This window comes from Dendroctonus ponderosae, unplaced genomic scaffold (assembly GCF_020466585.1).
Source record: "Dendroctonus ponderosae isolate FM_Combo_2020 unplaced genomic scaffold, Dpon_F_20191213v2 Dpon_F_20191213_2, whole genome shotgun sequence".
In the NCBI taxonomy this organism is placed as follows: domain Eukaryota; kingdom Metazoa; phylum Arthropoda; class Insecta; order Coleoptera; family Curculionidae; genus Dendroctonus; species Dendroctonus ponderosae.
Window position 1 is genome coordinate 11,206,194 of NW_026018165.1, and position 12,690 is coordinate 11,218,883.

The 12,690-nt window shown below is 31.7% G+C and overlaps 2 protein-coding genes across 38 annotated transcripts in view; one reads left to right on the forward strand and one right to left on the reverse strand.

Moving 5' to 3' along the window:
- LOC109546301 overlaps window positions 1–12,690 on the reverse strand; it is a 520,465-nt gene that overhangs the window by 365,129 nt on the left and 142,646 nt on the right. The window lies entirely within an intron of this gene.
- LOC109536792 (broad-complex core protein) overlaps window positions 1–12,690 on the forward strand; it is an 81,187-nt gene that overhangs the window by 31,322 nt on the left and 37,175 nt on the right. The window contains exon 1 of one of the 37 annotated variants that reach the window (XM_048663997.1): window positions 4,503–5,137. The exons of 35 other annotated variants lie outside the window; for them this stretch is intronic. The gene's annotated coding sequence lies outside the window, so the exon portion shown is untranslated. Of the gene's footprint in view, window positions 1–4,502; window positions 5,138–5,572; window positions 5,867–12,690 lie in introns of those variants that run through there. One more of the 37 variants, XM_048664001.1, reaches the window with a different exon arrangement.

Below are 12,690 nucleotides of genomic sequence, written 5' to 3' on the forward strand. Positions count from 1 at the left end.
CTGCAAAAATCCTCTAGGAAAGCAAATAGCGTAAATACATTTCGTATCAGTATATAATAAGCCGATGACCTACTTGCCAATTAGTAGTTCGTAGGATATTTGATAAGAGATTCGTCAATTTTTTTTAATTATTCAATTGCGATATGGTACAAAGTGACAAATTGTGAAATTATCTCATTATCACAGAAAAGTAGCTTAGCTGAACATTAATATGTTCGGCTATATTATTACTTATAGCATACTTTATGTTATCAAGGCTGCTTAAGAAAGCAGCTAACTTAACAGGATTGATCAAAAAAACATTTCTACTTAAAAAACGCTTCTGGGCTTTTGTCCGAAAACGTTTTTCTGTTCCTACCTGAAGAAACTTTTCATAATTAAATCGAGACTAAAACAAAATAGAAATTGAGACAACAACAATATATTTTTGAGGTTTTTATTGGTTCCAATGAAATATATTTTATCAACTTGCAATCGATAACTCCAGTACGTGCTTAGTATTAGTTATTTAATAATCTAGTTAAATAATCTTACTTTTAATCAACAAAAATTGTGAATCTCATATTACACATTTAAGAAATCCATTGCAATTTAAAATACATTGACTCACAAACACAATCATTGATTTTATTTTCAAATGTTTAAAAAAATCAAAGTTTTATCCTCCATAGTTTTTAAATGCATATAGTTGAATGATACTTTAGAAAGTCTAAAGTATCATACAAGTGGTTGTAGAAAATTGCATTTGTTTTGTCGTTTCTAGTGATAAGTTTTATCAATCTATATCATAGTTAGACCCTGATCGAAGGAAATTGAGTGATTTTAGAAACTACAAATATCAAATTATTGAACTATTTAACTTCAAGCTTCCTCTCGATATTGACTACTAATCTCTGATCAAATGACACACAGGCATTTCGGCAATAAACCGCTTCATTTGTACAATTCCCACTGTGCGATGTGAATAAACCAGCATAGTTTTGCAAAATACACTTTTAATTACGGCATTAATAACAACATAATTTAGATTACGTTTCTTGCAGTGATAGCGACCTTATAGAAGTTTTCCGCAAAATAATGGATTTTTGTTTATTGTTTTTTAATAGCACTTGGGAAATTTGATTATTTCATATATGTATCTAAATTAATTTATAATCAGAGCAAAAGCGAGATAAAAGGAGAAACCATGTAGATTTCTATCAAGAATGTGTAGAGTCGTGTGCAGCAAAGCAATGTCCTGGTGTGTTAAAGAATTATTATTTAACTAATTTTAGTTAAGATCTGCTTAATTTTTGCAGAACAAAATTTCTCTGTTAAACTGCGTTCCTAAAAGGTATTTTTCTGCAAAAACGTTTTGCTACTGAGCAAATTATCTTTTATTTCATGCTTAATTAGCCAAACTAAATAAGTTGAAACATTAATTTAATCGTGTTTTAGTGAATTAATATATTTTTATCGAAAAAAGACGACGATTTGCAAAATAGCTAGTTTTAAAAAAATATTTGTTTACATAACTTTAAAAAATCCGGTTTTGTACTATGTAATTATAATTGTGAATTTTCACCTTCGATTTTTAAGATATAGATAGCTGAAAAAGTACTTTAAAGTGTAGAAGTGCTTACGACTATTTATTGCCAAGCAGATAATCTCAATTTTCTATTATTAATCTGTTGAATTAGATATAACTCCTTGTTATTTTTTTAACCTGAAATTTTTTTATGATGCAAAGCAAAGTCTGGAATACCTCTTATTTTGGAAATAAGGATTTGGTAGAAACATTTGTTGGTATTGGAAATGAAGGGGAATTTTCTGTGGAAGATAATCAAGAAAATTATTGAGGCCTGGCTGATTATATCTCAAAGTCGGCAGTTCTCAATAAAGATGCGTTTTGTTCATTTGGGACATGGCTATTTTGTATCTCTTTCAGGTTATTTGTATTAAATTTGTATGTGTTTTCACGTTTGCTTTAATTAAATTAAAACGAGAGCTAAAATTGTTAAATTGAAATGCTCAAAACAGTGTCTAAAACTCTTTTAATATGCACTCGCATCAAGTAAACTTTTTTGTTGTTTACATATGATTTTATATGAAAATTATAGCTGTTAAAGATCCAGTGCAAGAGGAAGGAATATCGGAGATTATTCATGCACAATTAACAAATTACAAATCGTCCAGAAAGCTTGAATTACATTCTGCAATTACAATTGGAAAATAAATATTAAATTTTTTTCGATAAATTTGATATTAATATATAAAAAAGAAACATTTTTCTTTGATAAAAATATACATTTAGAAATACACAATCAGTATAAAACTTAGAATATTAATTTTGTTATAGCTTTGATCTCAATTTTTGAGAAAATAAACTGCACTATTTTAAATGTCTGCTAAATATAAAATACTTTTATTATCGTAACTGGTAGATCAAGCTCGAGAACAACTCAGTCAAATTACTACTCGTAGAAGGTCGAATTACTATTGGCTCGAATAAAAGTGTTGTTTCAACTAAAACTTTATTCAAACGATCATTAAATTAAATAATATTATAAAGGCGAATTGTAATAAATGTGTATAAAAAAGCCTGAAAGCAATAGTCCAACAATTTCGTCTTTTTGCAAATCGTTGAAAAATTTACAGGTGAATATTTTTATAGACAATTTCGTTTATATCTTTTTAACAATGTATCTGTCTTTAATATCAATACAAATTGAGTCAAAACATGTGTTAATAAAAGTAGTTAAAAAAATTGTTTAATAATTTTAAAAGTGGTTTTGAACAATTCAATTCAACAGTTAAGGAAAACATTTAAAATACCTACATTTGCGTTTTTTTCTCTGTGTTCGACGAACAACTTGTTTCACTGAAGTTTGAATTTATTTTTACATAAACCATGTTAGATATGTTCTTTTCATTAATCGCATTAACTATTTTATGACTATGCCTGAAACAATGTTTATCACAAACTCTAAATCAAAGACATTTTTTTTATCAATGAAAGTAATTGAAGACATTATTTTAACAAAACGAGTCTAAAGCGATTCTGAATGTGCTGTTGTTGAATGGAAAAAAGAGTAATAAGTTTGAATGAGCTCCAATACATTATACACGGTGTACTTCGCGGGTGATCAATTGTGTATCGCATAAGAATATGAACATCTGAACTACATTGAAAATTAATTGGAGAAAAGCTAAAACAGAATATAGTATGCATTTAAAACAAGCATAGTGCAAAACTTGAAAATAATCGAATAATAAAGTATTGCAAAACATACGAGTCTCGTCTAGGCACAACCAAATGGTGAAATGAGTCGAACAAAGGAGCAATTAGTCTATTAAGTAATGTACTGTGAGACACAATTATAAGTGAAAATAATAAAACGGAGAACTGTATTGAAAAAACATTCAAAGCAACAGAAATACATTTCACAAACGAGGCGAGTAGGTCGAGAATTGAAATATTTACCAAAGGAAGTATGAGTGAAATGATGAGGAAGAATGAATCAAAATAGACCATATGAAGGATAAATAACTAATATTTTTCGCAAAAATACAATAATGCCAAAACAAGATCTTGCAATCAAACCCAGCAAAAAAAGTGAAGAAGGCCAAGAAAAAGCTGATATTGAGGAATGGAAAGAGACATGAAAGAACCAGATAAACTGGAACAACAGAGAAGAATGGAGGAGAGCGGAAATGATTAATACAATATTTAACTCCATATTGAAATAGCTCGTGAGAGGCGACTAACACAAGGTTTAATGCTAAATAAGTACCTAATATCCACAACTAAAAATTGTAAAGGCAGTGTTTTATGATGGTCTTTAACGCTTAATTATTCATATGATGGATCGATTTGTTTAACAAAAAATTATGAAAAATATGGTTGTATTTAATGCTCAATGGAAAATACGGTTGGGTTTCCAAAACACTTCACAATTTGAACAACAGTGGATTGCGAAAACTGAATTTTGAATAGGTCTACACAATCTCCAGACCTAAACCCCATTGACTATCTAGAAGAAAGCGAAGAGTCGCATAAACGCGAATAAACAATTTTTGGTATACAAAATCAGTCAGATTTAGCCAAATTTTCCAGAAATTTACATTTTTTGTCAGATAGTATTTAATAATGATCGATATTCTATTAAATGTTGATGTGTTATTTGCAATTGTTATTTTCCTTATTTTTTTTGTTGAAATTAACTACAATAAAATGCTGTAGTTCAATTTTTATATGCCTTTTTAATGATAAAATGTTGCAAAATATTAGTTTCAGTGTAAGGGTAGTGTTTTATTAAACTTGGCCAAAGATCGGGACCCAAAAGCGATTTTATTCAAAACATGATAAGGTATGTAAAGTGGTGGGTAAAATCTTAAAGGGCGGTGCGCCACTGGCAGTTTCATATTTTCCTAATCAGAGCAAGAAACTAAGAACGGTAGCAGGTTGGCATAAAAAGCGGGGGTGCGACAATCCAACGTCTGCAGCAGCCGCAGCAGCAGGAAACAAGCACTCCCGGTTCATCCTGCAAAAATGTGCCAGAAACACTTTTACTTTTAAAAAATTGTTTGCGCGGGGCCATGTACTCGCCAACAGTAGAGCACCACCGTTCCGTTCGATTTTTTATTTTGATATTTTTAATTGCGGGTCTGTACTCGTTATATTCTGCGCATTTTCATTCGCGATAGGCGGGGTGGGCTCCCCCCTTTTTCCTGCTGCACGCACTATTTTTTAGTGCCGGCTTATTACAGCAGATGTCTCATGACTATGTCCCAATAAAGAATAACTCTGGTGGCCCTCGATATTTTTTGCGCGCTCCAAAAATTTTTATATTCGCACACTGCTGGTCGACGGGCCAACTTCATCGGTTACTTTTGAATGTTTGCGAATAGTTTGATTTGTCTACCGTTGCCTGCACAAGATCATCGCCGAACCCGATTTCGAATACATTTTTATCAATTTCGCGGACAAATTTGAATTCTGAGCGCGGGTAGTCAAGTCCAGTGCCTTTAACAGTTTGTGCGCGAACACGTGATTAAACCGGAAGAAATTGTGATCTGGCGCTGAAGGCAGGATGGACGTTACTAGGAAGTATTTGTGCCATGAATGATTTGAACATACCTATTGGATAGTTTTAAGGTAATTTTTTTGATGAACATTGAACTCAGACGTCCCAAAAAATTTAAATTTTCAAATTCCTGCTCAAAATGTTTTTTGCTTAAGAAAAATTCATCGAAACCACACCGCAATTTATTCGTAAGTAAATTAACCAACCACAAGCCAATTGCCGAAAACAGTTAAACAAAACTCATTGTCCATGTGTGTATGTATAAAATTTCCAAGTAAATCACTGACTCAGTCTGGCCCTGGCTGTTCACCGAAAACAAACCAAATATCAACATTCCAAGAAGCCAACTAACATAAAATCCCACTAGACGATAAAACTATTCTAATCTACAAAAATATCCCAGCGAAAAAATGATTCCCAACTAGACGCGCTTGTAGTTGACCTCCTACCTGGCAAGATTTCACGCTCACAAACTTTTCGGCAGTCGCAAATGCAAATATTCCAAATAAACAAAAGTGCACTGTGCTGCTTAATATTGCAAACCGTCTGGCCGGTTTATCTAAAATATTGACTCCTTTGTGGGCAGACTGACTAGACACTTGGCTAGACAGACAGTCGTTGTGTTTATCCTCTGGTTAGCACCGGTACATCCTGCTGATTGCAGAGCTTTCTGTCGACCTGTAGGTCGTTTCTATTCGTTGCAGTCTCAAGGTGATTGGATTCGGGCCACAGCTCGCCGATCTGGGCCTTTGCTCTATTTGACAACAAATGTCTTCGGCCCTGACCGGCAGGAATTACAGGTGATTCTCTCAAAAATGTGCCTTTGCTCTGCTCCTTCATCCAACAACTTTTTTCTCTTCACATGGAAAATTTAATCAAATTCATTTTGCTCCTGCCAATTGACAAACGAGATAAATCCCTCTGCTAAACTAATAATATTTAATTTACATTCGCACATAGAGCATCAGCATTTAACATGTGAGTTAAACATGATCAAAGACGCTCAAATATACAGTGTGTTTTGAGGAACTAGTTTCACTTGGTTTCAACTTGTAGCCCACAGACAAAAGATGGTTCTCTAGAACCAGTAATGAAAGTTATCCTAAACGGTGCTAAATAAAAAAATTTAAACTACAGTGTTTAAAGGATGTTCTTAGTTGAGAAAACACACAAGATTTAAAGAAAAATGTATCAACTGAAACTGGGGGTTAATGAATGTGCTAATTAATCTAACAAAGCGCCGGAGCTAATTGAGTTAAATAATTTTATAGGCTACAATATGAAAGCAATTTAACGTATTATAGCCCCAGGTTCGTATAACTAAGACTATGCCAGAAGGAGTATGAATGTCTAATAAAATGTGTTATATGCTCCTTTTCATTACGAGAAAAACTTTAATAAGGAATATAATAAAATATTGTTAACAGTAGTTTTGATGAGGTTCAAAATCAATCAATCAGAAAAAGGTTTTATTATTGTTTTTGAACGGTTTTAATCCAGTAAGGTTGAATCGTGAAAGTTATCAACTACATACCTAATTCAGTTCTCTTCAGCGACTTATTTTTGAGGCGGTAGATTTACGAAAAATTATTTATTAAACAAACTGCAAACAGACCTAAAAGCCCGATGTATGTCATCAATTCGCAACTGAGTAAAATGTCGGAATCGTGTTTTTATCATTTATAGATTATATTTTATATTTTCCAGAAGCTTCTACAAACTTCTTGAGTTTTACAGTTCAAAAAATACAATGATTAAAACAAACAAGGATAAAGGTTACTTTTCTGAAAGAAAGAACCGTTTAATATTATCATATTTTAGAACTAACGTCTCTTGACTCATTTTTAAAATCTTGATCAGCAAAATCAATCGAGTACAGTTTTGTGGCTATTTGACCTATAAAGTAAATCGAAACAACGAAGGTATACAGTTGATTGGTATTGACTTGCTATCAAGAAACACATTTTTAAGCATATGCAAAATTAAAACTTTTTATTAATGGAAACGCAGTACAAACGTTTTTTTTAATAGTATTTTTTGTATGCCCATCTGGTTGCTAGCCAGAAAAAACTGAAATGAAATACGGTAAATCTAGAGCATTTCCAAAATAAATGTTGATATTTTGGGCATAATTTCAATCATTGTTGTACGATTAAGTTAAACTGCAAAAAATGTCGTCGAAGTAAGGAAATAATACATTTAAACGGATTGAAAGTTGTCAGTTAGTCCTTACTAAAATTTATATGCAACCATAATAAGTTAACTTCACTTTTCAATATGAGTGGCAAGACGGTTGAGTAAAGGTAGAAAGAATCGCTTCATGACCACTTTGTCATATACAAAATATTGGGAAAATTTTATGCACTGGATTTTGCTTGACAATTGAAATCGTAGTTAAAAGTGATCTTTCCTGTTCTAGTGGACAACTTCATATTTGTCAACGACACTGTTGATTAATTAGAAATATTTTTTTCCTCAACATATAACTATCTCAAAATATTATAAATTATTTAACCAATTAAATAAGTGATTGTCCCTGTTAAGTATTCTACGTATAAGTAATATCGTGATTGATACTAAAAGAAAATTGATTAAATGGGTTTGTAGACAGTATACACTCGTTTTTTCAAGTTCATGTTAAAACACAAGTTGGTAACGGAATATGAAACAGCAAAAACACATTTTTTTGCAAAAATACTCGTGAAAAGTAGCTCGTTATGTATAATGATGATTAATGAGTTGAATGATAACGGATGCTTTTTTTGGAGTATTCTCAAAAACAATATTTTCACTTCAGGGAACTACTGAAGGCGTTTTTGCTTGTAAAATAAATCAAACAGCGCTATATCGATATGGCAAGTTTCTGGTTTTTCCTTGTTTAAACTCATTTTTAAACCCACTCTCTGATTTTTAAGTTTCTAATAAACAAACATCTTCTAAGTCAACTCTTTCAAACGTTCTTATACCTTGACTCAAAATGTTCAATTATATTTGCAAGGTTCAAAGACAGTTGAAAAAATCTTCAATTTAATAGAGTATTATCCTATCCCATATCAGGCACTTGCCAACTTCCATTGGATATTACCATAAAATATAGATATAAAGCAAATGATGTTGCCATTCTAATGAGCCGAAGTCATTGACTTACAACATAAAATCAATTGTGCTTCATATGGAAATCATTACGCATTTCTAATAATTATTTCGGTGATTCTTGATTTTGGTTAGGCACATATGTGTCGATGAAATTTGTCAGTATACAAGGTCTCTCATGACTCAGCGCAAATAATTTCAAATAGAAAAATTGCTGCATACGCACAAGCTCATTGAAAACAAATCTCCACAAAAACGGAAAATGCAAATGTTAATAGAGCCGAATAGCTGCTCAAATGTATCCGAAAGTATGACCTAAATTTCGCAGATCTTGTTGCACTTAAATCAATAAATAAAATTGAGTTAGTTTGTGCTCCAAGACATATTGACGCAACTGAAATTTGTTGGCCGAGTTTAAGCTGGTTTAAAGGCCGAGTAATAAATTAATTTAGAAAAAACTGCACTGATTTTTGCAATTTAGATTCTAATAACCAAATATATTCGAATGCATCTTGGTTGAAGTTATATATTCGCAGGATACATGATTTAATAAAGGGGTTTTGGCCCCCATAGCTAAAGTTAAAAAAAATATTTTGCAAAGTAAACCAATAATTCAGTTTAATTCAAATAATAGAGAAACTCTTACTTGATAATAGACAGTAATAAACTTTTTACTCTTAACATCCAAAAATGTTTAAATCCGCAGACGCATGTTTGTCGAATTACAGAACAGAATAAAACAGAATGAGTTATCAGAGAATCACCCAGCATTTCATCGCGCCTGTTCCTTTCCCTTTCATTCTAGACCGCGTAACAGTGCGTCCGGAATTTTTAGCCCCGGCTCTATTTTCCGTGTTCTTTCTATTTCTCCCTAATTCTTCTCGGCGTTCCCCTCCAGCATTTCACTCGCGTCTTTTCCCCCACCAGGATGCCGACTCCGTCCAATCAAATTTTTTATAATGAACTTTTTTAATGATCGCGGCCCGGAGGCATAGAGCGAAATGTAGAGCGCATCTAGGGAGATGTTTTTGCTTGAGCGGATTAGGGATTGAGTAGGTACGGGGACTGCGAGAAAAACAAATTCTGTTTGCAATCCCTTTACAAGCTAAGTGATTTATCAATGTTATTAATTAATTTGCAATAATTATAATAAATTATTAGAATAGTTCTTTTTCACAATTACATTATTGTTTTACCAATAAATTGTTTTTCACTTGAGAATCTTGATAGAAATAAAAAATTGTGAGAGAATTCTATTAGAAAATTCAGACTTTGTTTTTAAAGATAAGATAATAGCATCAGAACTAACTTTTGATGGACACCATGTGTTGTAATCTCAGTCTGAACAGTTAGAAATATCAATAATTGATGGAAGTGTTATATTTCGCCTTAAACAATGGGTGTCTCATTAGGTAGGAGGCTCTCAAAGGTAATTACAAAAGAAAATGGGCAAACTATTAGCTTTTAAGACACTTGGTGTTCAAATTATTATGTTTTTTTTGTTGTCGATGTTATTCATTTTTGTAGTTCGTTAGTTTTATTTTCATGTGAAAAAGCGCACGGTTTAAAATTGCTATCATTTGTTCTTGTAAAATTAGCTACTCTTTTAGTTAGAAATCCTCATTATCCTATCAAACCCCGCTTAAGTTTGAAATGCATTTATCGCGCTTGACGCAATCGTATTTTCATATGATTTTTTAATATACTTTGGTGTAACTCAAACAGACTTTTAAATCGGATTGTGTTTTTCTTTTATTCAAGGAAATTTATCATGCATAAAAGCTCAAAGTTTAGAATTGTTGAATAAGTTAAATGCCTCTTAGAAATTTAACTGGAATAAATTTGCCAGAAGGAAGGTAGATAATCTTTTTTCTGAAAATTTCCGGGATACCTCAACGTTTTCATTAAAGTTTTTACATTTTTTCGAACAAGATGAGTCAAATAGCCCTTCAGGAAAGGCTGAACCACCTTCGGTATGTTTTTTTTTATGCAAACCTAAAGGTTTTCACCCCTCATTGGAAAGCTAATAAAAACAAGAATCCATGATTGATCAGATTTTATTTTTTTGTACGTTTGAAGATTGCATATAAACAAAAAACGAAATTTTATAGACAAATTCCTTTTCAACGCAAGAATTCTGATTTAATGAACTTTATAATTAAAATTATTTTTTTGCAACAGCAGCAACAAAAAAACTATATGCGTTAATTAATAAAAATAGGCTCGATCGAACGAAATAACCCCTAGGCATAATCCTATCAAAATTCAAACGCAATACATTTTTTGGATTTTGTTTTTATTGAATTGATTTGTTTAACTTGAATATCCGGAATTTCAAAAACAATATATTGGCCTATTGAGTTAAATTACCCGGAACTATTAAAGTTTGCTTCAAAAAGATAAAACACCCTGTATAATGTGGAAATGTTGCAAAACAAAACTCCACTTGTCTACATCAATGCAAAACACCTCAAAATATTCGTTTAATTATGCACGAACGACACTTCGTATCAAAAACTACATGAAATATTTCATAATACGGGTGAATCTTTTCTTACATATTTTTAGACCGGATTAGGAAGTATATTTAAGGTGCTATTGAAAAACTTGATACATAAATGTGGGTGTATTTTTCTGCGAAACAAGAAAGTTTTACCATAAACAAGAAAGAGCAGGAAATATACCGTTTCGGGCGTTGGAATTTCATATTTTGTTGAGCTTTAGGATTTAATAGAAAATGAATAACATATTTTCCCATTTATATATCTAGTTATTACGACACAAATATTTAATCTAATAATTTCGTACGACATAATTGATCTCATACAGTTTATAAGTAATTCGCATAACTAAATTCGTAGTTATCGTATTAATTTGTTACATAATTCATGATATATATTCCTATCATTAATAGTATTTATAGGAACATGATTGGATTAAAATGTTTTAAAAGTTTTAAGTTAATATAGAGCTCCATTTAAATACGAATTTTAGTATCACAAGTTTGGAATGCTATATGCATAGCCTTTTTTTTATAATATTGCGGCTATTTCACTTCAGATGCTTCAATATGTCATGCAGAAAATATTCCACTTATTTCCAAATGACTAGGACTTGCCGCAAAATGATTCTGCTACTCGGGACCATTCTCAACCACAGTATTTTGCGTCATTGTCTGTGTAAATCGTCAAAAAATCACCTAAAAATCACCCACTTCACAGAAAGATCTACACGAGAACAATGTCCAAAAAATATGCATTAAACTGGTCAAAGTAGTCGCACGCAGAATGTGCCAAAACGCAAATTGTAACCATTTCAATGTACACAATTTTGTTTGACTGCCTATCATATCGACTTTTTTTCTAGGATACACACGAAATGAACTAACTAACTTGTTTACACTGTTTAAAGCATGTATTTATTGAAGTAGGACGCTGCCACATCAATATCAATAGTTTTTGAATATTTTCAAATTCATTGATATTGGTAGATATAATGAGCCAGTTTCTGGTAGCTGTTTGGAGGTTTATGTAGCAGAGAATTAGCAACTCGTCTTTCAAAAATTCACTAATCAGCCAAATAAATGTTTATATTGCTGGAATTGCCTTTTCATGGAATTAATCGAAAAATACTAAATACTGAAATATTTAGTCCCCAAAAATTGATGCTTGATACCTGTCTGCTCTGAACTGAATAAATCAAATAACTTAAGCAGATTCAGAGCCTCTTCCCATCCTTTGCCCAGATCAATGAATAAAACATATCGTTTCTTGAACAGCTCAATATCATACTGTAAATTCTTGCTTTATATTTATTTAATTTTCTTCTGACATTTGCGTTTAAAGCAATTGTAGCACAAGATCTACAGAAACACAGCCAATAAGAAAATGAAAAACAACGGTTTGAATTTATCAAGCACATTTTGTTATCTTCAAGTTGTGTGAGGGAGTTTGCGTAGGGAAAGTAAACCTGAGGTTAAACAATTGAAGATTCTCAGGAAAAAACACAGGATTTCAGTGGAAAACAAATAATAATTTTGTGATAGTAATTTCAAGATAAATCCTGCTATTTTTACAAGGGATTTCCTTTAAACGAATATTGAGCCCCATCATTTTTTTCTTTGATTTTTCTACTTGGAAAATACTTTTTAGTTGAGTTTAATAATTAGTATTATGTGTTTTTCCTGCCCTGCATTCATATTTATATTGTAAACAAATTTAAAATTTAGTAGTAAGTTAATTAATCATTAATGTGGAATAGAATATACCAGCTGCATTTACTATTCTATAAGATGTCTTTTAAGGTAGGATCTTTACATCGCAATCCCGATTTTTTCAATGCCTTTATGCCCCTAACATTAATTAATTTGAAAAATGAAGAAATTTGACTTAATTCGACAATTTGACATTGCCCCAAACGGAACTAAAACTCGTTTATAAGACATAGTTCATAGGTGTTCACCATTTTACTCATCTATTTGCCTGAGAATGGGTGGTTAATCAGGATACTTCTGTCTGAATCAATTAATAAA